General features: G+C 43.5%; 1 long non-coding RNA gene across 1 annotated transcript; it reads right to left on the bottom strand.

Annotated features, from left to right (window-relative positions):
- Positions 1–2,708: 2,708 nt before the first annotated feature.
- Positions 2,709–7,485, bottom strand: LOC308459322. Its single transcript, XR_013978001.1, has 3 exons — positions 7,374–7,485; positions 5,864–5,948; positions 2,709–3,185 (listed from the first exon to the last, which is right to left on the bottom strand). It is a non-coding gene; the product is annotated as an uncharacterized lncRNA (long non-coding RNA).
- Between the last annotated feature and the right edge of the window lie 20,176 nt (positions 7,486–27,661).

Genomic DNA, 27,661 nt, shown 5'->3' with positions numbered 1-27,661 from the left:
GCCAAAGTTGCAGAGGCTTTTCTGTGGGGGGAAGTAAAAGGGAATCACTTTCCTTCGCAATCTTTTTTTTAGAGCCAGGCTCCTCCCACTCCCTGATTTGCCATTTGGCCACATTTTGGGAACCGGACTCCTGAGTCATCTTTGAGAAAGGGGTTGGGGGTAAATGCACCCCTGTTGTAAGAGCACGAATGATATTGCAGCAATATAACCCAAGAGAAGACAAGATCTATTTGATCAGAATCAACAATGGGAGATCAGAGAAATGTGCAAAGGCAGTGATGCATCCACCATAACACATTTTACTTTCTTTAAACACTGTTGTTGGTCTTCTGCATAAACGAATGCACACCAGATGTCAGTTGTTTCTAAGGATTGCATGAACTTCCTCAAATGGAACTAAAATTTTCACACCATTTCACACCAGGAATTTTTGCCTGATCTCACCGCAACCAACTTATGCTTTGAACCCTAAAGATTGATAGTGTTTGACATTTCCCCCCCCTAGCTGGTATAACAGCATGTAATACTGTGAGTCACATAAATGTTCCAACTCTACCTCCATCTGCTTCTTCCAGCTATAGCATATGCAGTAAGAAATTGAGTACTTGATTGAAGCATGCAGATGCCTGGTAATTTCAAGATAGGAGGTGCTTTAATTAGAGGTGCTGACCTACTTTAAATCTTTGTGTCCTATCAGGGATGACCTTTCAGTTTTACAAGTTTCCCTGGCCTTTTCAGCTCGGAAGGGCATTATATATAGCTTGATCTCTCTCTATTCTAAAGGTACCCATCACATGTACAAAATGTATGAGAGCAGCTAGTCTTACACTATGTGTATCTGTTGGAAGTTCAGTAAGTGATGCAGGATGAATGGAATGGTACAGTGGTAAGCTAATCTTTACCCTGGCGTTTGACACTTGAGATGTATATTTTAGGACCCACCTTATTTCTGTAATTTAAAGTTTGAAACTGTTTTTAATATTGTGTAATATTGTGTTTTGATTGTTGGAACTTGCCCTGGGACCTTAGGGTGAAGGGCAAGTAATAAATTGTAACAACAGCAACAACAATAAGGTAACAGGTTATACAATTATCCACAATCTCATTTCTCCCTAATGAAGCAGCAATCTGAAATCCCAGGCACAGGAATGCCTTTCCCCCGTATTTAGGTTCATGTGTGAACAAAAATACAGGATTTGCAAGCATTTGAACTTTCATCATGATCATTAACTTCACACAATTGTTAGCAATGTCACCTCTCAAAGTGAGTGTAATTTGCAATTCTTTATTACAATCATTTAATGTCTAGACCAGCCTTTCTCAACCTTGGGTCCTGTCAGGGACTGGGCAGAGGAGCGGGAGGAATAGTGGATCCCGCCTCTGCAGTCTGAACCTGACAGAGAAGAGGGAGACAGTATAGATTTACAAACAGGAGTTTGCGGAAGGTTCAGAGGCTGCAGAAGGGAGAAGCTGGGAAATATTGGGAGGGGAGCAGGAAGAAGAAGAAGCACCAGGGGAAAGACAGCTGACAGACTCAGTGTCTTTAGAAAGCATTCAATAACCCCCCTCTCCCAGAACCAGGCAGGTATTTGGAGTAGTACAACAGAAAGCTCAGAGGCAGAAAGCTCAGATTAGCCATCACAGGGGTGACATAGAATAGGAGAGACAGAGGGGGTGGAGCTTTACTCGGAGCAACGCCATTACTGAAATAGAGGCACCTTTTCTAAGCCTCTCACTGTGAATAGTGAATAAAAGACTTGGTAAGAACTCTTCTTGTTATCTGATTCTTGGCTGTGCACCGTGGGAGGGATTGGATTCCCTGAAGCCTGACAGGTCCCCAGATGCTGTTGGACTATAACTCCCATCATACCTGGTCACAGGTCCTGCCAGCTAGAGATGATGGGAATTCTAGTCCAACAACATCTGGGGACCCAAGGTTGGGAATGGCTGGTCTAGAGTGTGTCAGCCATTCAGTATACATCCCATGCCTGCAGTCATTGCACTAGTCTGCCATCTTGAAAACTGCATCTCTTTTAATGTATCATATCTTCCAACTAAGGCAAATCACATTAATTGGCCCAGAGATAGGCCAATGTTGTTTAGTGCATAGTATGTTGAACTGAGAGTTTGATTGATAAACTCAAAGGATGGCTTTGGACAAGTCTCTCTTGGCCTAATGTCCTTTGAAAGGTTGTTGATAAGGTGCAATGATATTTTACCATCAAACAGGACTGTGTTCCCTGGAGGAAGTATATCATATTGGTGACCCATAAGACCAATATTTAAATCTAAGATAGTGACATTTTAGCACTGCTCTGAGCTCCTTGGAATACAATTGCACTACAGTAATGAATATGAATACAAATTCAACAAATGGATATTTTTGGTGAAGATATTGGGAATTTCTTGTTTCCACAAACTTTTCCCAAATTTTATCCGTCACATGACTAAACACGTATGTTTCCTGGGGAAATCAGGTTCTCTGAGTATTGTATTCCAGCTGATACTTAGAGCAACACACACAGCATAAACTTGTACCTTCTAGAATAGTTCAGCCCTCTCCCAGGCCACAATAGAGGTACTTATGTGAAATAATGAAAGAGGCAAATGATTTTCATATCCAGCAATATAGCTAAAATGGGGCATAACTGGAAATGAATTTGATTCATCTTGTGGCTATTTTTGCGTGTTGTTTAATTTGTGTTTTTTAATGCCTTGTTTGCAACTACTTGAACAGACTTCTATTAAGAGGAGATTATTTCAAGTATGCTCCTAAACTGCTTTTCTATGATACGATGCATTTGATGACTTCCTTTTATTTATTTATTTTTGCTATTCTTCTTGTTCTCGTTCTGCTGACAAGCACATCTTTTCAAATGCATTTTATGCACAAGGTTTGGCTCTTATATGCAGTTAGATATGGAAATAGCTTAGGATCGCATCAGGTAAAATTGCTTAATAGGGAGAAATGCCACAGTCACAACACACCAAATGTCTAAGTGCTTGTTGTCAGGCGATGGTGTCTTCATTATAAGTGTGCTCACTTTTTGTCGGCATCCACGGCTTGTTCAAATATCTGACATGACGCAGATCCAGAAATCAGATGTTCCAAGTCATGGCTGTCTCAGTTCTTCTCCTGACATATGCTTTCACTTTGCATGATCTTCTCTTCTTAGATGCAGCAGCTGGGGAAAAAAACATTGCGCAGAACATCACGGTGCATTGTGAGTGCTTCCTACATTCAGAGCCAACCGGTCCATGAGGTGTGGTGAGGCAGTTACCTCAGGTGGCAGATTGGAGGACAGTTGGGAGGGGCACCAGATGCAAACCCTGAGGAGTGTGCTGTACCTTCGCACCTCCTCCTCTACTGCCTTGTTCTCCACTGGGACCACCTGTTCATTTTGCTCTGCCTGCTCCTCTCTGGACTCCTTTTTTGTCAGCTCCAGCAGATGGTGAGGGAGGCAGCTTGGGTAGGCAGTTTCAGGGAGGTGGTTTCAGTGGGCAGTGAGCAATGTTTTGGGGGGTGGGGGCAGAGGCAGAGCTAGCTGCTCCAGCACCCGGAGCGGCGCACATGCTGTGCACCCGGAGGAGGGGCTAGCCGCATGTGGGGCTGGAGCAAGCATCCCAGGGGGGCAGCGTGGCCATGTCACACACCCCCTCAGGGATTACACCCAGGGTGGGCTGCACCCACCGCACCTCCTTCCTCTGCCAGTGGGTGGGGGGAGCTTCAGCAGGCAGCATAGGAGGTAGCATTTTCTGTTTTGCCTCCAGTGGCAAAACGTTCCAACCCAGTCTTGCCTACATTCATTTTTCAAGTTGTTGACAAAAGATCATATTCCTTTGCCATTTCCCATGCTTCCTCAGCACCTGAATACAGTGGTGTAGCGTGGATTGGCAGCACCCAGGGCCATGCAGAGGGGTGGGGGTGAGGGGAACAGATGGAGTATGCATGCACATTCAACTGCCTGATGGCATCCATGCCACCCAGGAGATTGCAGCCGCAGAGGTAAGAAAAGAAGAGTTGTTTCATTGTCTGGAGAAGTCACTTCCTGCTTTACATGGAAAAGCTGTTTTCAATGGAGCCCAGCAACAGAAGCATGCAGCTGTACTGAGGCAGTACCCAGTGTTGAAATTTTGTGCCTCTAACAATTTTATGCCTGGGGCAACCACCCTGTGCCCCCCCCCACTACACTACTGTCTGGTGTACATAAAGAGAACCTTTCTGGATCAGATCAAAGGCCCATTTAGTCCAGCATCCTGTTCTCAATGTGGCCAAACAGATGCCTGTGGGAAACGTACAAGCAGGATTTGACCACAAGAGCATTCTCTCCTCCTGTGTTTTCCAGCAACTGGTATTCAGAAGTGTTATGTATTGAAGTTCTCACCCTGGCCACCAGGAGTATTGTGTATGTAGTTTTCACTCAGGTCCACGTCAGTTACTTTAGGCGGGAAACCCTGGGTTGCTGTTGTTACAATGTTGACAGCCAGCTGCCTATAAAAGCAGGCCGGCTGAGCTGTTTGCTGTTCAGTTCTGTTCCAGCTTACAAATAAAGAGCTGCTTTGGAGAAATCGCTGTGTCGTCTGCTATGTCCACCCACTATTTAACACTGGCGACGAAGGTGGGATTGATGGACATCAGAGCACAGCCAGATTCGGACATTCATTGAGCGGAATCACTGAACAGAACCAATTCAGAGCTGACCGTTCTGGCTAGAGCACTGTGTTCCATCCATCACCCTCTACATTGGCATTGGAACCATGGCTTCACTCGTGCCTCTACCGCCATTTGCCCCAGCCTCTGAATCATGGGACTTTTACCTTGCTTGGTTCGACTGCTACCTCCAAGCAAACGTGCTAAGAGAATTGTGTAAGCGAGGCCTCTTCCTCAGCCTTTGTGGACCCAAGGTGTTCGAGATGACCCGAGCATTGGTCGTGCCTTTAGCAGTCCAAGCAGCGCCGTGGGACACGATTCAAGAGAAGCTCTGCAACCACTATGCGCCGAAGCCTTCCAAAATTCTGCTCTGGAGGCAGAACACCAGGGCATAACCATCATGGCTAATAGCTATTGGTAGCCCTCTCCTTCATAGGAGCAGAGGAGCCATGACTGTTTAAAGCGGTATCATAGTGATTTACATGTATGGTGTGCTTTAAATGTATGGTATGGATGAGGACCCAGAATAGCTCCGCTGCTAGAGCATCAAACTCTTAATCTCAGGGTCGTGGGTTTGAGTCCCCCATTGGGCAAAAGAGTCCTGCACTGCAGGGGGCTGGACTAGATGACCCACATGGTCCCTTCCAACCCTACAATTCTGTGATTCTGTGAATGCGGCCTTAGTCAGAAGGGAATCATTCCCACTCCTCTGCCCTCCCCACTTTACCAGTTGGTACTGAAACAACGTCTTGTGTGGCAATTCTTACTGAAGCATCCAGCATATGTGGTGCTGGTTATGTATACAAGAAGCATTTTGATCTGATAATAACGGAAGTCTCACAAACCCTCCTACAAAGCCTTCAACTGAAACATGAAAAAGAAAACCTTCACAACAGCCAAGGAATCTCTGGCTGCTCCTTTCTGTTTGGTTCCAGTACGGCTGCTTGCTCAAGCCTCCCTTATGCTATTGTTGGAAGGAGCGCCTATACAATCTGCTGATTGTGTTTATGCCCTGGCCTTCACACTGACATCACAAGTGGCTTTTGAAAAAGTCATAAACACTTCAAAAGATGGAAGAACAGAAATCAGTGTTTGTATCTAGATTTAATTCAGGGGAAGTCATTTTTAAGTTAGTTAACCTTTCCAATGGAGTGAGGTGTATTTGCACTGCAAAGGCTCAGAAAAAAATATAATGGATTCTTTCCTTCCTACCTTCCTGCCATGTTTTTCCATCACTGAATCTCAGTTCAGGAGAAAACCTGGACTGTCCTGCTGCCATTAATGGCACAGGGAGCCTCTGCCAGTAGGAAAGAAGACAATATTGGCATTAATAGAATCAGCAGTAGTCATCAGTATCTGTGTTCCACCCTTATCCTAGGCCTAAGGTTGCCAACAGCTGAGATATGCAGGCTTGGAGTCTCCTCGGCATCTAACAGCACATCGATCTCAGAAATCAGCAAATAAGGCTTGTGAGGGCATAGAAATGTGACTTATTTATTTATCTAAGCTATTTGAAGTTACTTGAGAATCTCGGGGTGGCAAGCAACGACTTTAGAAGGACAATGAACAATAAATATCTAAAACAAAATAAAATAATCAGTGTCAAAATTCAGAACTTTCATGAATAGGAAAGGCAGCGGAAGTGAAAATCAAACTATCACCGTCCTCTCTGTCCCTCTTGAGGTACACAGGTGTATTCTTACACGGTATCTGAATCAAAATTATATAGTGGCATGATGCATTTCAGAAAGGGAGGGTTGTCAAAAACACTGGGTCCACCACAAAGAAAGCTCTGCTCTGGGTCCCTATGTGATCCTCCCTATGCCAGGGAACCTACATAGAGTCACCCTTGTGAAATTTGCACATCTCCAAATTTCCACTTTACTATAAAGTAAAGTGTTCATGGTAATGCATATACAGTGGTACCTCGGGTTACATACGCTTCAGGTTACATACACTTCAGGTTACAGACTCTGCTAACCCAGAAATATTACCTCAGGTTAAGAACTTTGCTTCAGGATGAGAACAGAAATTGTGCTCTGGCGGCACAGCGGCAGCAGGAGGCCCCATTAGCTAAAGTGGTGCTTCAGGTTAAGAACAGTTTCAGGTTAAGAACGGACCTCCAGAACAAATTAAGTACTTAACCCAAGCTACCACTGTATTATTAAAAGCAGCATACAAAAATATGTTGTATTGCATTTTGTCTTTTTTTTAAAAAAAAAAAAGCATTAAGAGTTGCAAAAAAATACTATCTGCAATGCTAACTTAATAAAAATAAACACCAATATCCTGCAGGATTGCTGGCTAGTAGCTGTACATGGAACTTTAAGTTCCCTTATAAAGCAAGAGATGAATGGGATATGGCTTGTGGAAATCCGAAACAAAAGGGGCCACCCCTGAAAGAACCTTGGCAACATCCTGGCTTTCAGAGGGTGTGAGTCAAATACTCCCATTTCTTGAACTCAGCTATGGGAGAGGTAGGAAATAAAGGAAAACATGGTCCCTCAAGTATTCCAGACGCAGATACCATATGGTGTTAAAAGTGTTAAGATGGATATTGACAAACTGAGATATGTATAGAGAAGAGAGATAAAGGTGTGGTGTGTGTGGAGGCCAAGTCTTTTGAGGAAAGCTTGATGGGTGTGTTTAACCCACAGAAAAGGGACAATTAAGAGGCAGTATTTTATTTCACTTAATGAATTAATTCATTTAAAATGTTTACAGACTGTTCTTCATTTCCAAGAAGGCATCCCAGAGCAGGCTGAAGTCACAGAGTAGACATCTTCAGATTCAAAGATGTTTCATATAGATGATGGAGCAAATTTTCTTTCTGTGGCTCTACAGGGGAGATAAGATGGAAGGGAGGGGAGAGAAAGGATCTCAGCTTCTTCTTGATGCTAGAGACTGTTCACCAGCGAGACAGACCATATTGGAAGGTGGTGAGTCTTTCCTTTTTTAAGCAGGGGGTGAATGAACACATTTCAGGGGTGGTGTTGTAATGGACGACCTGCATGGGACTGAGCAGGGCTTTTTTTCAGCCAGAACTCATTGGAACTCAGTTTCGGCACCTCTCGGATAGGTGCCATTATAAGAGAAAAGGGTACATTCCAGCATCTCTTTTTGTAGAAAAATAACACTGGGGTGGAGCCTGATTTGTTTAGAAGTTCCTTTCAACTCTATGATTCTGTGGGTGGGACCCAGACTTAGTCAGGCTTAGGGAAGAGTAATCAAAAATCAATGGAATTTGTCATAAATAGCATACGTCCTATTTCAGTGGACCTCCTCTAAGCATGACTGTGCCCGACTACACACCATGCCTTTAAAGCACCTTCTTCCCTGAAAGAATTCTGGTTACTGTAGTTCACCCCTCACAGAGTTACAACTCCCAACGACCTTTCACAAACCAAAAATACCCAGAATTCTTTGAAGGGAAAACATGTTTCAAAGTGTGCTTCATAGCAATAGTGTGTACACAGCCTAAATCTGGATCCAGTCCTATGATTCTCCAGAGATTCTACAGAACAGAGGGAAAGAGTACTTATGCCTGATAACCTCATTTTATTCATTACAAACTAAGTTTGTAGCACTAAAATCACTGACACTAAACATGGCAGATATTAATAGCACTGCTAAAGTAATTATATCACAATAAATTAAGTTTATAGCTGAGCAAATAGTTTTTTATTAAAGCTGAAGAGCATCGGTATCGCTACATGTTTGACGGCATCCCGTAAATCAAGGCAAGGGGGGGGGGCTGTGGAAATGCTTGCGAAGCCTCATGAGGTTTCCAGCCAGTGATTTCTCTCAGCCAAACCCCAGAGCTGTGTAAAGCTGAATTGGACAACCTTCCATAATGAGTAGGTAATAAATAATCACCTGCTCCTGCGATCTACAGTTAAAATGCAGATTACCTATGTTTCTTTGAGCTCAGCTAAATGCACAGGATAGAACCCCCATTTCGAGCAGAAAAGGGGCCATTGACAGTGTCACCTTCTGATTTACCGTGTTGCTTACTTTCTCCAAGGCTCTGCCCAAAAAAACATTTCTGCTTAACTGAGAATGCATTAGGCTGCAAGGCCTGAAATATTCAGAACACGTTTGCTTACAGTGTCTGCTCTTCAGGACAACTTGTGTTTCACTGCTGAGAACCCCAGCAGTGATTTTGTTTATCATTGTCATCGTCATCATCAAAAAGAAGCTGTTTTCTCAAGAGGCGTTGTCCTCCTTGTTGGGGATCCTTGAGTTTCGGATGACTTGTGAGTGGAAAGAGCTTGTGACATTTAGAAAATGAATACCTAAGTGCATTGTGTGTGTTGTGTTTTCCGTGATAAACATGGAAAGCTTGAGCATGTTGGCTTATTAACTGGTCAGTCCAAATACAATGTACAACGTTACATCTTTTTATATCCTGGATTGCTTTCTCAATGCTTTGAGGAACTGCCTTATACAGTTTTCTGGGGTTTCAAAGAGGGACATTTCCCGTGCTATCTGGAGGTGCTGATGATTGAACCTAAGTTCTCATGCATGCAAAACAGATGTTCTACCACTAAGCTAGAATGGCTTATCAAGTAGATCTCCTCTTATCCTATGGGTGGTCCCTCTGCCAGTGCTAGACATTTCTGTTTGTGGAATTGCTCCACAAAATAGAGAAGATAAGAAATTGCAAGATGCTCCATACATTACAGCTGTCATGTGAGCGACGCCCGCCATACCAGACTTGTTCCAATCAAGTAGCTGTAATGCATGGTTTCTTAAATGCACCACTGAGTGTTACCCAGGCCTCAAAATCAAATTCTGTATTTTCAACAAGAAAAAGATATAACAAGGCAATCATGAAAGACATGTTAGAAAATAAAGCACAAACATCTTTATAGAGCCTCTGGATGTTTCAGATAAAGAGCCAGGGCTTGGTGGTAGAACAGAGGGTCCAAAAGTCACATCTCTGGCATCTCCAGGTAGGATGGATAGAGAACCCCGTCTTTAACTTTGGAAAGTCACTGGCAGTCAGCATAGCTGTTACTAGATGGGTCAATGGTCTTACCTGGAATAAAGCAGCTTCTTGTGTTTTTAAAAGTACTGAAAAGGGAATCCAGGATATAAAAATATGTAGACTTGAGTTCAGTGGGCTTGCTTGCATATTATTCTTCCTAATATGTGGCTATCTCTGACTTTCCTGCACAGGTTCCATGGTAATGTGTCATAAATATGGGTATTACTTGATGGTTGGTTCCCCAGGAATTGCCACGCAGTCAGTGAGAACACAAAACAGCATTTTAAGTGTTGAGTGTCTGTTCCATTGCTTTTGCCATTTCTGTTCCTGAACATGCTATGACTAGCAAATTATACTGAATATAGACAAGCAGAAATACTTGTGCAGAACTGGCCTTATGTTAGACCCTGTTAAATATGCAAAGGTACAAATTACCTACTTCTGCTAACGTTAATTCTTTTCTTTTTCAAAAAGTCAGTTTGGTTTTAAGCAGCAGTTTCATCTATATGCCAGGCTTTTGAGACTTGATGGATATTTGCTTTGAAGTTTAAATGACCTGTAGATCTTCCATGGAAGAAATCCCTTTTCATCTTTGAATCTCTGTACAACTATTTGATCATAGTAATTTTGGACTCACCAAGGTCGTTGGCCTTCCACAAGATAAAATCAGACATTTTCCTTTTCTCCTTTTTCCCCCTGCATTTATATAGAATATTTGGTAGGTCAAGCACATTTATTTTTCCACAATGGCAAGAATAGGCAATGGAGAGTTTTTCTGTAGTCAATTCCCCTCCCTGACTAATATATGGTCTAGGTTTTTCAAAGGACTTCCTAATCAAATAATTAGACACATTGTGTACAGATAATTTTCTCACCTGATTTTTGTTGTTGATTGAAATGGCATTATTTAAAATAAGAAGACAACAATAATCCAACGTAAAACTCTCCAAAACACAACAACTGTGACATTGTTGGAAGAGTAGATGATCATACGAATGCCCCAATTTATGCCAGGCTTGGCACATGATTGTGGCTGTGGTTGGGCCAAGGTCCTTTTGATCATGTTTGGCTTGTGTTAGAATCTGGGCACTTTACTGAAGGAGTTATAGTTGAGGAAGGGAGCCACAGTTCAGTCGCAGAGCATCTCACTTGTGAGCGGAAGGTGCCTGGTTCAACCCTGGCATCTCCTGCCTGAAATCATGGAGAGCCTTTGCCACTCACTGTTGACAATATTGAACTATGCATTTATTATACATAAATCAGAACAAAGAAAACATGGCATCTCTCTTTGCCGTCTTCTCGGAAAGAGACTAAAAACAAAAGCAATACAGAGCGGAATGCCAGCAATCTGTGCTGGAATGTAAACAGACATGTGACACACATGTGACACGCAACAATCCCATGCCTGCAGCAAAAGGTGGAATGGAATCCCAACATACAGAGCTTGATGAACTCTGACTGAAGTATATGGTGTTTCAGATATTAATATTGTGTAGTTTGAAGTGACTGGAAGCATAAGAACTGACTCCTTTTGCCAGATGGGTGGGGTATAAATTATTATTATTATTATTATCCTTTTGCCTTTTGGAAGAAATCATTTTCCAGGCCCATAAAAACATTATTCAAAGTTTTACTGGCAGAATACTTCAAAAACAGAACATAAGCATCAAAGATACAACCAAAATATCCATACAATGTCTTGTGGTGTCCAGCACAGGCTCAGCATCTTCTGAGAAACAAAAGATCCAAAAATTGAAACTGTGTATCTCCCCCATTCCAGCCTACATTGGCCTTAGACCAGGCATAGGCAAACTCAGCCCTCCAGATGTTTTGGGACTATAACTCTCATCATCCCTAGCTAACAGGACCAGTGGTCAGGGATGATGGGAATTGTAGTATCAAAACATCTGGAGGGCTGAGTTTGCCTATGCCTGCCTTAGACTATGCAGCTCTTGGAGAGCCATTTACATGCATTGTTCTCCCTGGAGCAGCAGTTCAGAGAGAGACCGAAAAACACAATTTTCAAGATGACGAATTTGCAACTCAGTGCCTTCATCACATGATCAAAGTTTCACTCTCAGCACAGAGAAAAACAATCAGCAGGTAACCATTAACTAGTTACAGCTCAGAGAGAGCTTTTCTTGCTTCCAATGTAGCCTCATGGAAAATCCCCATGTTAAACCTTTTCACCAATACGCATTTAGGCATTCTCATTTCGGTGTCAATTAAACCATTATACTTAATATGGCCATTTCCTATGTTACTTTTGTACCTTCAGGTGGAAAATAAATGCCCCACCCCACCAAAAAAGTGCTGTTTATTAGCACAATCTTTAAAACGCTTTATATAGAAGACATAGACATAGAAGACATAGAATCATAGAGTTGGAAGAGACCACAAGGGCCATCAAGTCCAACCCCCTGCCAAGCAGGAAACACCATCAGAGCACTCCTGACATATGGTTGTCAAGACTCTGCTTAAAGACCTCCAAAGAAGGAGACTCCACCACACTCCTTGGCAGCAAATTCCACTGTCGAACAGCTCTTACTGTCAGGAAGTTCTTCCTAATGTTTAGGTGGAATCTTCTTTCTTGTAGTTTGGATCCATTGCTCCGTGTCCGCTTCTCTGGAGCAGCAGAAAACAACCTTTCTCCCTCCTCTATGTGACATCCTTTTATATATTTGAACATGGCTATCATATCACCCCTTAACCTCCTCTTCTCCAGGCTAAACATGCCCAGCTCCCTTAGCCGTTCCTCATAAGGCATCGTTTCCAGGCCTTTGACCATTTTGGTTGCCCTCCTCTGGACACGTTCCAGTTTGTCAGTGTCCTTCTTGAACTGTGGTGCCCAGAACTGGACACAGTACTCCAGGTGAGGTCTGACCAGAGCAGAATACAGTGGCACTATTACTTCCCTTGATCTAGATGCTATACTCCTATTGATGCAGCCCAGAATTGCATTGGCTTTTTTAGCTGCCGCGTCACACTGTTGGCTCATGTCAAGTTTGTGGTCAACCAAGACTCCTAGATCCTTTTCACATGTACTGCTCTCAAGCCAGGTGTCCCCCATCTTGTATTTGTGCCTCTCATTTTTTTTGCCCAAGTGCAATACTTTACATTTCTCCCTGTTAAAATTCATCTTGTTTGTTTTGGTCCAGTTCTCTAATCTGTCAAGGTCGTTTTGAAGTGTGATCCTGTCCTCTGGGGTGTTAGCCACCCCTCCCAATTTGGTGTCATCTGCAAATTTGATCAGGATGCCCTTGAGTCCATCATCCAAGTCGTTGATAAAGATGTTGAATAAGACCGGGCCCAAGACAGAACCCTGTGGCACCCCACTAGTCACTCTTCTCCAGGATGAAGAGGAACCATTGATGAGCACCCTTTGGGTTCGGTCAGTCAGCCAGTTACAAATCCACTGAGTGGTAGCATAGTCAAGACCACATTTTACCAGCTTCTTTACAAGAATATTATGAGGCACCTTGTCAAATGCCTTGCTGAAATCAAGGTAGGCTACATCCACTGCGTTCCCTTCATCTAGCAGGCTTGTAATTCTGTCAAAAAACGAGATCAGGTTAGTCTGACATGACTTATTTTTCAGAAATCCATGCTGACTATTGGAGATCACAGCATTCCTTTCTAGTTGCTCACAGACTGTTTGCTTAATGATCTGCTCCAGAATCTTCCCTGGTATTGATGTCAGACTGACTGGGCGGTAATTATTTGGGTCCTCTCTTTTCCCCTTTTTGAAAATAGGGACAACATTTGCCCTCCTCCAGTCTGCCGGGACTTCGCCTGTTCTCCAGGAATTCTCAAAGATGACTGCCAGTGGTTCTGAGATCACATCTGCCAGTTCTTTTAATACTCTTGGATGCAGTTCATCTGGCCCTGGAGACTTGAATACATCTAAACTAGCCAAGTATTCTTGTACTATCTCCTTAGTTATTCTGGGCTGTGTTTCCTTTGCTGAATCATTTGTTCCAAATTCTCCAGGTCGGGCATTGTTTTCTTTATCGGAGAAGACTGAGGCAAAGAAGGCATTGAGGAGTTCAGCTCTTTCTGTGTCCCCTGTTTGCATTTCACCATCTTCTCCTCTGAGTGACCCCACTGTTTCTTTGTTCTTCCTTTTGCTACGAACATACCCATAAAAGCCTTTTTTGTTGCTTTTAACCTCTCTAGCAAGCCTGAGTTCATTCTGTGCTTTAGCTTTTCTGACTTTGTGTCTACACGTGCTGGCTATTTGTTTGAATTCCTCTTTGGTGGTTTCCCCCCTTTTCCATTTTTTGTACACATCCTTTTTTAATCTTAACTCAGTTAAAAGTTCTTTAGATAGCCACCCTGGCTTCTTTAGGCACCTTCCATGTTTCTGTCTCATTGGTATTGCCTGACGTTGTGCTTTTAGTATCTCCCTCTTAACAAACTCCCAGCCATCATGAACTCCCTTTCCTTTTAGTATTACTGTCCAGGGGATCTCACCCAGCACTTCCCTAAGTTTTATGAAGTCAGCTTTCTTAAAGTCAAGAAATTGAGTCCTAGTATGCTTGGCTGCTCCTTTCCGCTGTATAGTAAATTTCAGAAGAGCATGATCACTCGCGCCTAATGATCCTCCCACTTCTACCCCACTAACCAGGTCATCAACATTGGTTAGGACCAGATCTAAAATGGCTGTTCCTCTTGTTGCATCTCCCACTTTCTGGACAATGAAGTTGTCTGCAAGGCCAGTGAGGAATCTGTTTGACCTTATGCTCTTGGCTGAGTTTGACATCCAACAAATATCCGGGTAATTGAAGTCCCCCATTACTACTATCTCCCTTCCTTTTGCATGCTTGGCCATCTGTTCCAGGAAGGCATCATCTATGTCCTCCGTTTGGCTTGGGGATCTATAGTAAACTCCCACAATGAGGTCCCTGTTATTCTTCTCTCCCTTAATTTTGACCCAAATGCTCTCACTTTGGCTTTGAGGTTCTAAATCTTGGATCTCTTCACAGGTATACACATCCCTGACATATAACGCCACTCCTCCTCCTTTCTTGTCTGGTCTGTTTCTCTGAAATAGATTGTATCCCCCCATTATTACATTCCAATCGTGGGACTTATCCCACCAGGTTTCAGTGATGCCTATTATGTCATATTTAGTTTGCTGTACCAAGAGCTCAAGCTCATCTTGTTTATTTCCCATGCTTTGCGCATTAGTGTACAGACACTGAAGTCCATTAATCATTTCCCCGTGACTCTTATTTAAGGATTTTTTCCTCCCACCACTAGGTCTGTGTGCTGTTTGCTCCATTTGGTCTATGACATTTGGATGATCATCTTCATCAATTGATAGACTCCTACCTTCAGGAGCACTGTCTCCCTCCCCCACATTAGTCAGTTTAAAGCCCTCCTGATGAGGTTTCTGAGATTTTTGGCAAAAACATTTCTCCCAACCGTTGTGAGGTGCAGCCCATCGCTTGCCAGAAGTCCATCTTCAAGAAACTGCAGTCCGTGATCTAAGAATCCAAACCGTTCCTGTTTACACCATTTGCGAAGCCAGCTGTTCACTTCCACTATTTTCCCCTCTCTCCCTGGGCCACGTCGTTCAACTGGGAGGACAGATGAGATCACAATTTGTGCATTTAATTGCTTCAATTTCCTGCCCAGAGCCTCGTAGTCTCTTTTGATCTTCTGGAGGCTATTGCTTGCAGTGTCATTGGTTCCCACATGAACCAAGAGGAAGGGGTATTTGTCAGTGGGTTTTATGATTCCTTGCAGTCGTTCAGTTACATCTTGGATCTTAGCCCCGGGGAGACAGCACACTTCCCAAGACATCTTGTCAGGCCCACAGATCACTGCTTCTGTTCCCCTCAGTAGGGAATCCCCTATCACCACTACACGCCTCCTCTTAGGTTTGGTCGGGGTTCTTCCATGAGCTGTCCGCTCCAAGGTCACCTGCACATTCCCTGAGGACTGACTTTGCTGCTCGTCTTCATATACCTGATCGACTGTAATGAGGGAGAGATCCTCAAATGGAGTCTGCTCTTCGTCTTCCATGCTAGGGGAGAGGACCTTAAAGCGATTGTATATTTCTAAACAATCAGAGCGAACCCTGGGCCTCCTACTTCTTTGAGTCACGTTTCTCCATATATCTGGCTCCTGTGTTGGTGTACTAGCGTCCTTCTCAGGGGAGTCCCCTGTCTCCTCCTTGGTGGAGACGGTGTGCTCTGTTGCTTCCAAGAAGAGCTCCAGCTCTCTAATTCTTTGGAGCGTAGCTACACGTTCCTCCAGTTGCTGGACTTTGTCTTTTAAGAGGGCAATCAACATGCAATTGCTGCAGGTAAAGCTGCCTGCAACCTTTGGCAAGATATACATTTTCCCAGCTTTTCCATTCTTTCCTTTTAATGTTTGACCCTATTTGCACTATGCATTTAAAGCAGTATCATGCCACTTTAAACATTCATAGCTTCCAACCCAAGGATCCTGGGAACCGTAACTCGCTAAGGGTGTAGAGAGTTGTTAGGAGACCACTCTTACCCTCCCAGAGCTACAATTCCAAGACTTTCCTGGGCAGATGGATTGACTGAGATGGAATGAGAGGCACAAATACAAGATGGGTGACACCTGGCTTGAGAGCAGTACATGTGAAAAGGATCTAGGAGTCTTGGTTGACCACAAACTTGACATGAGCCAACAGTGTGACGCGGCAGCTAAAAAAGCCAATGCAATTCTGGGCTGCATCAATAGGAGTATAGCATCTAGATCAAGGGAAGTAATAGTGCCACTGTATTCTGCTCTGGTCAGACCTCACCTGGAGTACTGTGTCCAGTTCTAGGCACCACAGTTCAAGAAGGACACTGACAAACTGGAACGTGTCCAGAGGAGGGCAACCAAAATGGTCAAAGGCCTGGAAACGAAGCCTTATGGGGAACGGCTAAGGGAGCTGGGCATGTTTAGCCTGGAGAAGAGGAGGTTAAGGGGTGATATGATAGCCATGTTCAAATATATAAAAGGATGTCACATAGAGGAGGGAGAAAGGTTGTTTTCTGCTGCTCCAGAGAAGCGGACACGGAGCAATGGATCCAAACTACAAGAAAGAAGATTCCACCTAAACATTAGGAAGAACTTCCTGACAGTAAGAGCTGTTCGACAGTGGAATTTGCTGCCAAGGAGTGTGGTGGAGTCTCCTTCTTTGGAGGTCTTTAAGCAGAGGCTTGACAACCATATGTCAGGAGTGCTCTGATGGTGTTTCCTGCTTGGCAGGGGGTTGGACTCGATGGCCCTTGTGGTCTCTTCCAACTCTATGATTCTATGATTCTATGACTGTTAAGCCACTCTAAGAATGAATTGCTCTCCTCCAGCCGGTTCTGCAGTAGATTTTTCAGTCTGCATTGTTCTGCATCTTCCTATCTCCCCAAAATCATGCCATAGGTTGTGAACAGAACACACACAATGCATCACTGAATTACAGAAAGGCTTACTTAAGGAAGATCAGTGTCTGTTGCTAAGAGCAGCAGTTTATGTCCAGAAGCAGATAAGAAATGGCAGAGTCAAATGACTTCAGGTAAGGAGAACATACATAGTTATCCCAGACCTTAAAATACGTGAAATAGGAGCCTGATATCTCTGCATTGCAGCCCATTAAGCTGGGGTCATTGGAAGGTGAATCCCAAGGTCAACATAATCATCATTCTCTTCTGTGTCTTCTCTGTGTTTATTTTAATTTGTAACTCATAAATAAGGTTTTAATGGGATTTTAATGGTGTGTTGGACACACTTCAGTGTCCAGAGATGTGGCATCATATGCAGGAATATCATTATCTAGATTAATTACCAATAGTGGTCAGCCTGCATTAGAGGTTTCTGAAAATGAGACACATGGAAGACAATATTTCTGAGTTTGCATAGTTAAGGATAAAGGTAAAATAAAAATTGAGTAGGCTACCAGTGGGGCACTTCAAATGCTTATTTTGCAGTTTGTTTGTTTTATTTTCAGTGTCATGTAACTCTTCTTTTGGCCCTTGAAAAGACCCTGAGTAGGGGGAAATATCTGCTGCAATATTCAAAGCAATGGGTGTATTGGGTGTTATGGTAGGAGTAACAACTCTGTTGGGGGACAAGTCATGCTCCTTCTGGGGTAGTTTGTCCACCTTTGGTTCCTACCCTGCACCCAGTTCTCACCTGTGGCTCCCAGTAGCTATCAGCATGCAACAGCATGCACATCCCAGGAACAGCTTCGACTGACTAGCTAAACCAGGTGAAGGCAGCAGTTAGGGACTTTCCCTGCATGCAAAGACAGCCTCTGGTGGATTGAGTGGATGAGACCAATAGTGGGTCCAGTGGTCCAGAGGCAGTTCCTGCATGTGCTGTAGAGGGAAATAAGGGGCAGGTAGAGCTCATTAGCCTGGGAAGGTTGCCCATCTAGAAGAAAGAAAACTGATCCTAAACCTCCACTGCCTTGCAGGAGAAGAAAAGGCTAAGGAGTAAACCAGGCATAGGCAAACTTGGCCCTCCAGAAGTTTGGGGACTACAACTCCCATCATCCCTGACCACTGGTCCTGTTAGCTAGGGATGAAGGGAACTGTAGTCCCAAAACATCTGGAGGGCCAAGTTTGCCTATGCCTGAAGTAAACCCTACACAAATCCAGAATGGAGTCTTTAAGATGGTTGGATGGCGCCTTGTATGCTTCCTTCCAGCAACTCCTTCGGCCAAGCTGGTGCCAGATGTTTTGCCCCTCCATTAATAAATGTGTTTATTAATCACATCTGAATCTGCTTCAGTTCTAGTCCTCCTAGAATTGAATCCCAATGAAAGTAAGAGAAGATCATACATTTGCTCCAGATGTAGAGTGCATGTTGCTTGTGGGCTTCCCAGAGCAGGACTGGCCCAAGACATTTTGCCACCTGAGGCGAAGCACAAAATGATGCTCCCCTCTCCGCCAAGGAAGAAGGCACATGGGTGAAGATGGGAGGAATAAGGGAAAGAATAAAGATCTACATTGGGGTCTGAGATGGTTGCCTCACCTTACCTTGTGGGTGGTCCGACCATGTCCCATTGGCCACTCTGGGCCACAGGATACAGGCCTAGAGAGGCATTTAATGTGATCCATCAGAGCTCTTCTCTTCTTATGATCTCTTCACAGGAGGAGATACACCAACTCAATGTCAGATTTTGCAGGAAAGTGTGACTTCTCTCTCCTATTTGTTTCCAGTATCCAAAACTACTCTTAGGCCCATTTTTTATGTTACAGGAGGGGAGTGTATGCCATCCCCACTAGACTGCATTGCATGCAACTATGGCAATTCTTAAATCCAAAGGATCATGCGGAAATGGATAGCAACATATAACATACCAGCATTGCCTCCTCCCCTGCCTCAGAAAGGGTGGTATTTGCTTGGAATGTAACCTTCATCCAGGTTCAAATGCTACCAGTATTGGAGGCAGGGTGCACAAATATTTGTGATAAGCAATGACCCTTGTACAAAATGTACTGTGGAATGGGGTGGGGTTGAGAATCTATTGTCTCCCCACCCCCAATTGAAGAATGCCCCTCATAGTGTGCATGCAAAGGGGATCTCTTTAAAACAAGACTGGGAATGCCTTTATGTAATCCCCAGTTGTTAAAAGCTAAAGAATTGGGGGAAAGAATCACACTGCAAACACAAAAAGCATAGATTTTAACTTCTTCTTTTTTTGCATTGACTCACAGATTATCTGTTTTTCCCCATCCATCATCATCATCATCAGCTAAATGCCAAAATAAGCTTCTAAGCAGTTTACAAAATATAAAATCCAGTTTCACAAACTTTAAAATATGAACACCCAAAACTGAAATACACAACAAAACAAACCCGTTTCATATCAAAAGACTTTTGCATTTTGATTGCTGCTGCAAAGCAGGCAAAATATTTATACAAATAGAAGAGGTTCAGCTAATTTATTTCCGATCAACTCCTTTATGAGGCATTTCTGCTGACTTGATCTAATCTCTCTCTCTCTCTCTCTCTCTCTCTCTCTCTCTCTCTCTCTCTCTCCCTCCCCCCCTCTGCCCTTTCTAGTAACACTAGCTGGCAGTCTATTTTTCACACTGATTTGTGTTTGTGGAAAGATCAGCAGAATTCTTCTGGAGTTAGGAGGGAGTGTGCTTTACAGAGGCCTCCAAACAAGCAAGGAAGTGAAAAGCAAGCATTAAAGGAAGATGACCAAACCTGTCTCTTCACGAGAGTTCAAAGTGAATGCTTTGCACATATAAAACACCAGGTTCAGCTTCTAGCATCATCAGTTAAACTAATATCAGGTGGAAAGAGCGGAAAATACACTAAACCCTGGGAAGATACTGCCAGTCCGATAACAGAGGGTCTATTATAGGGTTGCCATATGTCAAAAAGTGAAAGTCCGGACACAAAAGTTGTTGCTTGTTTCTACAAAATCTTCACTTCTGACATGGGTTGCCATACGTCCATATTTAAGTGATTTCTGCCCAGCTGGTGTTACAGGTGGCCTAATCCCGGCTATGTCTGGGGAATTCCGGATGTATGACAACCCTAATAACAGTGGTTTGAATCAGTATGCAGGACAAGGTATATTCATAACATACCCCATTATTGTTTTATTCGCATTGTAGCAATAAGCCACTTATTCCTTTGACCATAGCCTTCTCCAGGGCCTCCCATTAGGACACGGCCCATGCCAGCTGCTCATGAGTTCATCTGCAACTTCTGCAACTGGGATCTTTCTCCGTCAATGGATGCTCCTTGAATGATCTCGAACTCTGAGCAGTCAGGGTTTTACATCACAGGTAGAACCTTCGTAAGCACAAGCAGCATGGCTGAAAAGCAGTGGGGGCTAGTGGTCATTATGTCTTTTAGGACAGTAGGCAGAGAGGCTAACAGTAGTCAAAGCCAAATGGTTAGCAGAGCCACAGCCAATCACTAGCGAAGCTCCATGCTCCGGCACCGGGTTTGGAGAGCAGGCGGGGGCGTGACACGTCACCCATGGGGGCGTGGCACCCAGCGTGGTGGTGGGGGTGCAGCGCGTGTCCGGAGGGGCAGTCACGATGGTACCCACCTCCCTGGTGGTGCCGGGGGCGGTGTGCTTCCCCCGCCCCCCGTTCCTCCGCCAGTGCAACTGATAGGCACAGCCAACTAATACTGCTTTTGTCTTCCTTTGTGCCTCCAAAGGTAACACTGAAACTAAGAAGGAGGAGGCTGACAGCCAGTGGCAGCCCCTAGACTGGTACTAAGTAAGGAGGAAGGCAGGCAGGTGGAGGCTAGCTGAAGACAGACTGATCCACTTGTGGGTACCAGAAACCAGTATTCAGAGGCATTCAGCCTCCAACAGTAGAAGTAGAACATAGTCATTGTGGTTAGTAGCTGATAGAGTTATCCTTGTCTAACCCTCTTTCAAAGCCATCCAAGTTGGATGTCCATCACTACATCTTGCGAGATGCTGGGTTCAGAAACTGGGCTATTCTGTATGCAAAGCTCATGTTCTGCCTCTAAGCTATGATCTGGTAATATGACACCCCCCCCCCCGAAAAAAAATGGCATTCAAGAAATTTCAGCTTTTGCTCAGTGCTGTTTTCTGTCCCAGCAAATCAAGCAATACTCTTCCGATTCTTTTCAGTTCATACCCACCTCACATATTCTGGTGCACAAATTGACCTTTTCATTCTCCTGCAAACTGAGGTGAAACAGGAAAGGTTGGGTTGTATTGATGAAATAGCTGGGATGTGAAGGCGTAATATCTGTGATGAGGCTTTTCCTCATCACAAACCAGCCGTTTGATGGAGCAAGATAAATAACATTTTACATTTCCATAATTTATGTGTGGCATGAATCAGGTTGAAAAGAAACATCTCATTTTTTAAAAAAAGTATTTGGTTTCTTTTGAAATATTCAGTTATATTTTTATTCCCTTTGAGCTCAAGTTGTGTCTCCATGTGTCTCCTGTAAGGTAGGCTAAGCTAAGAGAGTGTGACAGGCCTGAGGTCAGTCAGCAAGCTTCATGGCTCATTGTGAATTTGAACCCAGGCGCATCAAACTATCCCCACAATGCATATATTCTATAATAGATCATTTTAATTTTAGAAGCAAACCATCCCTGCCAAGAGACCGGGCAAGTGGTCAAATGAGTTGGACAGAAGTTCAGAAAAAAGAGTGGTAAAGTGAACAGTAGTTAATCAACGGTGCATTAATTAAGAAGCCAAGGGAAATCAATTTAACATTCAGACTGGCAGTGCTTAACCCATCATCATAACTAATTTGTGGGGCATTTAAATGTGTTATGTGCCATATTCTGAAGGATCCATTGGTTTGACTACTGAGGCTGATAATATTAATTGCTTTGTCAATTAAGTACACTCTTCAACCATTAACACAACCAGAGATTAAATGGTGATTTCCCTTCAGTTGAACTAAATATCCCCTTGCTTATAGCACCAGTTGCAATGAAGGCCTCACTGACATTTATTTGGCATATTTCTCTTTAGGAGCTCCTCTCTCTCCTACGTTTTCTGAGCATTGCATCACATTTCTGTCTAGAGAAGCATTGCCATAGCATAACCCTTTCACAAGACAAGAAGACTTGCAGTTTATCAATGTGGTAACACAAAGATGGATTAAATCAAAAGTCTAGTCCAGCTTCCCCAACCTTGTGCCCTCCAGTAGTTGTTGGACTACGACAATCAGTTCCAGCCAGCATCGCCAGTGGTCAGAGATGATGGGAGATGGAGGCCAAAACTTCTGGAGGGCACCATGTTGGGGAAGGCTGATCCAAACATAAAGCCTATTTCTCACAACGGCCAAACATGCCAAAATCGTAATGCCTTTATACAGCTTTGTGGTGCGAACACATATAGAATACCACGAGCAGTTCATATCTCAAAATGAATATTATAGAAGAAGAAGAAGAAGAAGAAGAAGAAGAAGAAGAAGAAGAAGAAGAAGAAGAAGAAGAACCACAACAACAGCGAGATAGCCCTCTCACTTTTTTTTAATTTAATGCATAGTATTCTCAAATTCTAATCTTTTGGGAGTACAGCAGTTAGAAGAGGAGCTACAGGTCTACCTGAGCAAACGGTGATCTCAGGCCAATCATCATTTTTCAGATTATCTACTTCACTCAGTTGTTGTAAGGATAAAATGGGAGGAATAGAAATTTGTATGCCACTCAGCGCTCCTTGGAGGAAAGGCTGAACAAGAAGTATAAAAAATAAATTATCCCGAACAGTTGTCAAGTGCTTTCTTTGTTAATTTTGTGGGAAAGACATAGGACTTTGTGTGAGGTGAGAGGAAACTAGATCCATCCAGATCATACAACACAGAGTTAAATAATCAAACTATTTGGTTTCATTGCCTACAGTGCAGGAATCTGAGCTAAAGCATCCATGGCCATCCAATCTCTCTCAGGTAACATACATAAATGGCATGCCAAGGAGACAAACCATAAGACAGGGAGGGTTTCCACCAACGTTACATGTTTCTGGTGCCCACTGGAGACTCTTCTTCACTACCATCATGAAATTATGCTAGCCTTATTGCTTTAGATTACTTCGATCTAGTGTCAGTTCTGAGACTTTAAGACACCACCCAAGGACCAAATGAGTTTCGAAACTGATAAACCTCTAGAATGTTCAAATAGATCTCAATACATCACCGATGAAAACTAGTCTATTTCAGCCCACACAATCATGCAGACCTGTACCTTTTCTTTAATAAAAATGTCTCTTTGGTTTTTTTTGTTAGCTCTATCAAGCACAATCTGTTCAGGGACATAATTTACAATGTGATTTTGGCTGAGCCTTTCAAAAATATCTGATGCATTCCAAAACTGGTATTCATTCAGCCAGTATAAAAAGGAAATCCTTGCCTAAGGTCAATCCTTTACCAAGCCCTTTTGATTTTGGTTAGCAAAGCTAGAATCAATCATTGCAGTAAAACCTTCGGTTTAGATTTCCTTTTCCCACTGCTGTCACCTTTACTGGATGACTTCAGATTTTCAGCGGGGCAGGCTTAGCAGGAGACAGAGAGAAAGGACGTTCAGGCTATGGACAAACCGGATCACTTTTGTTTTGAGTTCTTTTGTTTTCAGCCTTTTGTTGAGCATGTAAAAGACGCCTACCCACACACCAAAGGCAGCACAGGTCTAATTGACAATGATGCCTTGCTTAGGGAAGAAATAACACTGAGCTGAAAGTTCAATAAAATATAGTAGAATTTAAGTATGGGTGTTATGTTTATCATCTGATTTCTGTTCTGTTGCGCCACATCTTAAGCTCTGTCATTCCAATGTAGGTGCAGCAAAGTGGAGAACCTTTTAAATTTTGTTTATTCCTCCCCTCCAGTGGCTTCAGTGGGAGGGATAGTATACGCCCAGGGGTGGACTTTGATAATATGCTGCCCTGGGTGAAGCCATTTGATGCCCTCCCCCACTGCCCTTGTGGTGTCAGCTTAAGTCGGGCTTTGGGAAGTAGACACGTGGCTCTGGCAGGGTCCTAGTGCCCTCTATAAAGGTAAAGGGACCCCTGACCATTAGGTCCAGTCGTGACCGACTCTGGGATTGCGGTGCTCATCTCGCTTTATTGGCCGAGGGAGCCGGCGTACAACTTCCGGGTCATGTGGCCAGCATGACTAAGCCGCTTCTGGCGAACAAGAGCAGTGCATGGAAACGCAATTTACCTTCCGACCTTCTGATCAGCAAGTCCTATGCTCTGTAGTTTAACCCACAGCACCATCTGCATCCCTAGTGCCCTCTATACCTCCTTCCAAAAGCCCAGTAAGTGCTGGCGCAGCTTTGGGAATGGGACTCTAAGGCCCTGCCGGAGTGCTTAACAGGCTTTGAGAAGGTGCCCATCTCAGTTGCAAACACACTGCTCACACTGCTCACACTACTCTAATTCCATCCCAATACACCAGCAGTGGACTAAGTGCAAAAATTTGCTACTGTTGGGAGTGTGCCATGGAAATGAAGAGGCTTAGGATGTGGGATAGTTATGCCCATCCATGTTTCACTCATGACATGCCTTCTTTTCCATCAAAGTACCAAGGGAGTTCCACTAGTGTATCCTTGCTGGCATAGCTCTGTCTCCACTGGATAGAGCAAAATGCATGATAAGTGTGATCACATCAACATTACTTTTTATGCAGAGTTTTTATAGATAACACATAAATGCAGTGATAAAACTAGGGGTGGGGGGGAAGGAACCATAGTGTGAATGTATACGGATGCATCAAGATCCTTTTTCTGTGATTTTTTACTGATGGGCAGGAGCACATAGGTGCAAGTGTAAATGTGGGACAGAAATACTCTTGATGAAATCATAGCATGTGGCTACATCAAGATTGGTGAGGGTTTTGCAGTAATGTTAAAATATGCAGACATATTAGGTTGGGAAAGCAGACACAAATGAATGGAAGGAACTGAAGACTGCAGCTCATGGCTCATACTCCAATTCTGGAATCAATGGCATAAATTATCTTAGATATCTCAGAATGTGGGAAGCAGGGCAGAATGGATTCGTAGAACAACTCATCCCTATGTAGTAGCAGTGAGTTGTTGGGCTCAGGATGAGGGGGCCACAGTGGACTTTAGACTGAAAACTACCTAATGTAGTGGGGTTGCATTTATTGTCCCAGAACACATGGTGGTGCACTGGGAACACTGCAACCCTCTGGCCTAGAAGAAAGTCTTCAAACCTAGTTATTCCAGATTGTGGCAAATTCCGCTCTCTTCATTTTTGCTGCATAGAGTTGTTTTCGTTTAGTGAAGGATCATTGGGAAATGACCTCTTGCCTTCCTTCCCCATTTCTTATCTTTATAAGGATTCTTGCTGTTTGCCAGACACATTAAAGTTTCAAGCCAAACCCAAGCAGATAAAACAAGGAACCTGTAAAATGTGTTTAGGGATTTGTCGTGTCTGAGAACAGGATAGGTTGTGGGGTAAACTGTCTTCAGGTTTTAAGAGCTGCTACATTGTAAAGGAATTTAAACATTTAAAGGTGCAGGAGAGAGTCACATTCACATTTTAAAGAATATGCAGGACCTGTCGCTGGATCACACATTTTCCTCATGTACTTTTCTAACTGTTTGTAGAACATATACAAAGCCATAGTCAATTTATTTGTATACCACATTCCCCACAGATATGTCTGTGCTCAATGTTGCTTACATAAAAAGCCCAACAGCCTAAATGCAGTAGTAAAATAACAAATATTAAAATGTATATCACCACAACAAAACACTACAAGAAAACAATTAAATGTTAGCTGTTCATTTAACACACATCAAAATTAAGGTGAACATAAAGGTCACCAATAGGTCAATTAAAAAGGATGTCCCAAGGGCACCTGAAAGTAGACCACTAAAACCTTTTGAGTTTTAGACTGACAATAGCGGGTCTTTGAGACAATTCTGCCAAAAAGGTTTAAAGGAGCTAATGTCCAGTTGAGCATATGAACTATGACTGAGTCACTCACCCCATACATAAAGATATCTTCCCCTACAACACTGAAACTGGCATGTGAAGGAGAGTCTTATGCATTGCTGACATGATCAAGAGGCGGGACATGCTTCTCTTCAGTGGTGTAGCATGGGGGCGGTGGCTACAGGGGCAGTTGCCCTGGGCGCAAAATTGTTAGGGGCACAAAATTTCAACACTCAGTGCTGCTTCAATACAACTGCATGCTTCCATTGCTGGCCTCTCTTAAAAATGGCTCCTCCATGCAAACCAGGAAGTCACCTTTCTAGACAATGGAGTGACTCTTCTTTTCTTATATTTGTGGCTGTGATGGCTAATGCGGGTGCTGTTAAGCTGTTGAATGTGCATGCATACTCCATCCATTTCTCTCCTACCCAACCCTCCATGCAGCCCCAGGTGCTGGCAACCCACGCCACACCATTGTTCTGTTTCTGTACCTATTACTTACCAGCCTCATGCAATCGCTGCAGGCAAATACTCCAACTAAGGACTCCATTGATCTGTGATTACATAATAAATTTTGTTGTTGTTGGAATCTAGACAGTCATTGTAATCATATGCATAGGCATGGGCAGGGAGCCTTTGAAGCCCAAGTTCCATATTCCCTTTTGAGTAACCTTCTGGGAACCACATGCTAATGTTGTGTTGGTTCAGCCAAGAATGTGAATTTTACAAGAGGTGAGTTTCTATGGGCAGTCTCACATCCCTCTTTCCTCAGGCACACAAGCAAGGGGCATCATCAGAATTCAAGGACATATTCCAGCAAAGCAAAAACACTCAAGGTAGATATGAAGCAGGGATGGTGAGCAGCTGTGACCTGGGGAAGAGTCCTGAGGGTCAGACAGTGACGCCTAGAGGGTCACATTTGCCCCCACTGTCGGCCTGAGATCCCCCATCCTGGTTGTTAGGCCATAACCATGAAAAAGTGTGTTGCAATAATCAGCTCATAGCAAGGGGAATGCTGGTGTTCAAGGAATACATGATATTATGTGCATAGTATGTTCATGATTTCAATGGAACAGGTTCTTCAGAATGAAAAAGTCATTGGCAAGGTGTGCCCAGCTTAATGTACACTGTCAGAGGCAATAAAGATTCTGAATATCAGTTGCTGGAAACTGCAAGAGGAGCAAGTGATCTTGTGCTCTGGTCCTGATTGCAGGCTTCTCACATTCATCTGGTTGGCCACTGTGAGAGAAGAGGATCATTAGCCTGATCCAGGTGGATCTTCTTAAGTTGTTAATGTAGGTTAAAGTGCCAGCAGCTGCAAGCCAACCCACACCCTTAAAACACACACACACACAAACACACGCACACACTGCCAGATGAAAAATGCAGGTCCTTTATAACGATAATAGTAATTTTCTGCCTGTGATCCGAAATGTCCCTAAAGTTTCCATTTAAACAAAACTCAGCAAACCATCAAATGAACAATAAACCTTTCCTTTTTAATAATCCACAGGAGTAACTTTCAAATAATTGCATTGGTGCTTGTCCTTCCCTAAAATACACACTAGAGGACAGTACAGCTATGGCAATTCGGTTCAGGAAGGTTCCAGCATTTCTCTTTAA

Source organism: Podarcis pityusensis (assembly GCF_964106645.2).
Source record: "Podarcis pityusensis genome assembly, chromosome: 1".
NCBI lineage: Eukaryota > Metazoa > Chordata > Lepidosauria > Squamata > Lacertidae > Podarcis > Podarcis pityusensis.
Note: the sequence above shows the minus strand (reverse complement) of the source record. Positions and strands in the feature narration are given on the sequence as shown.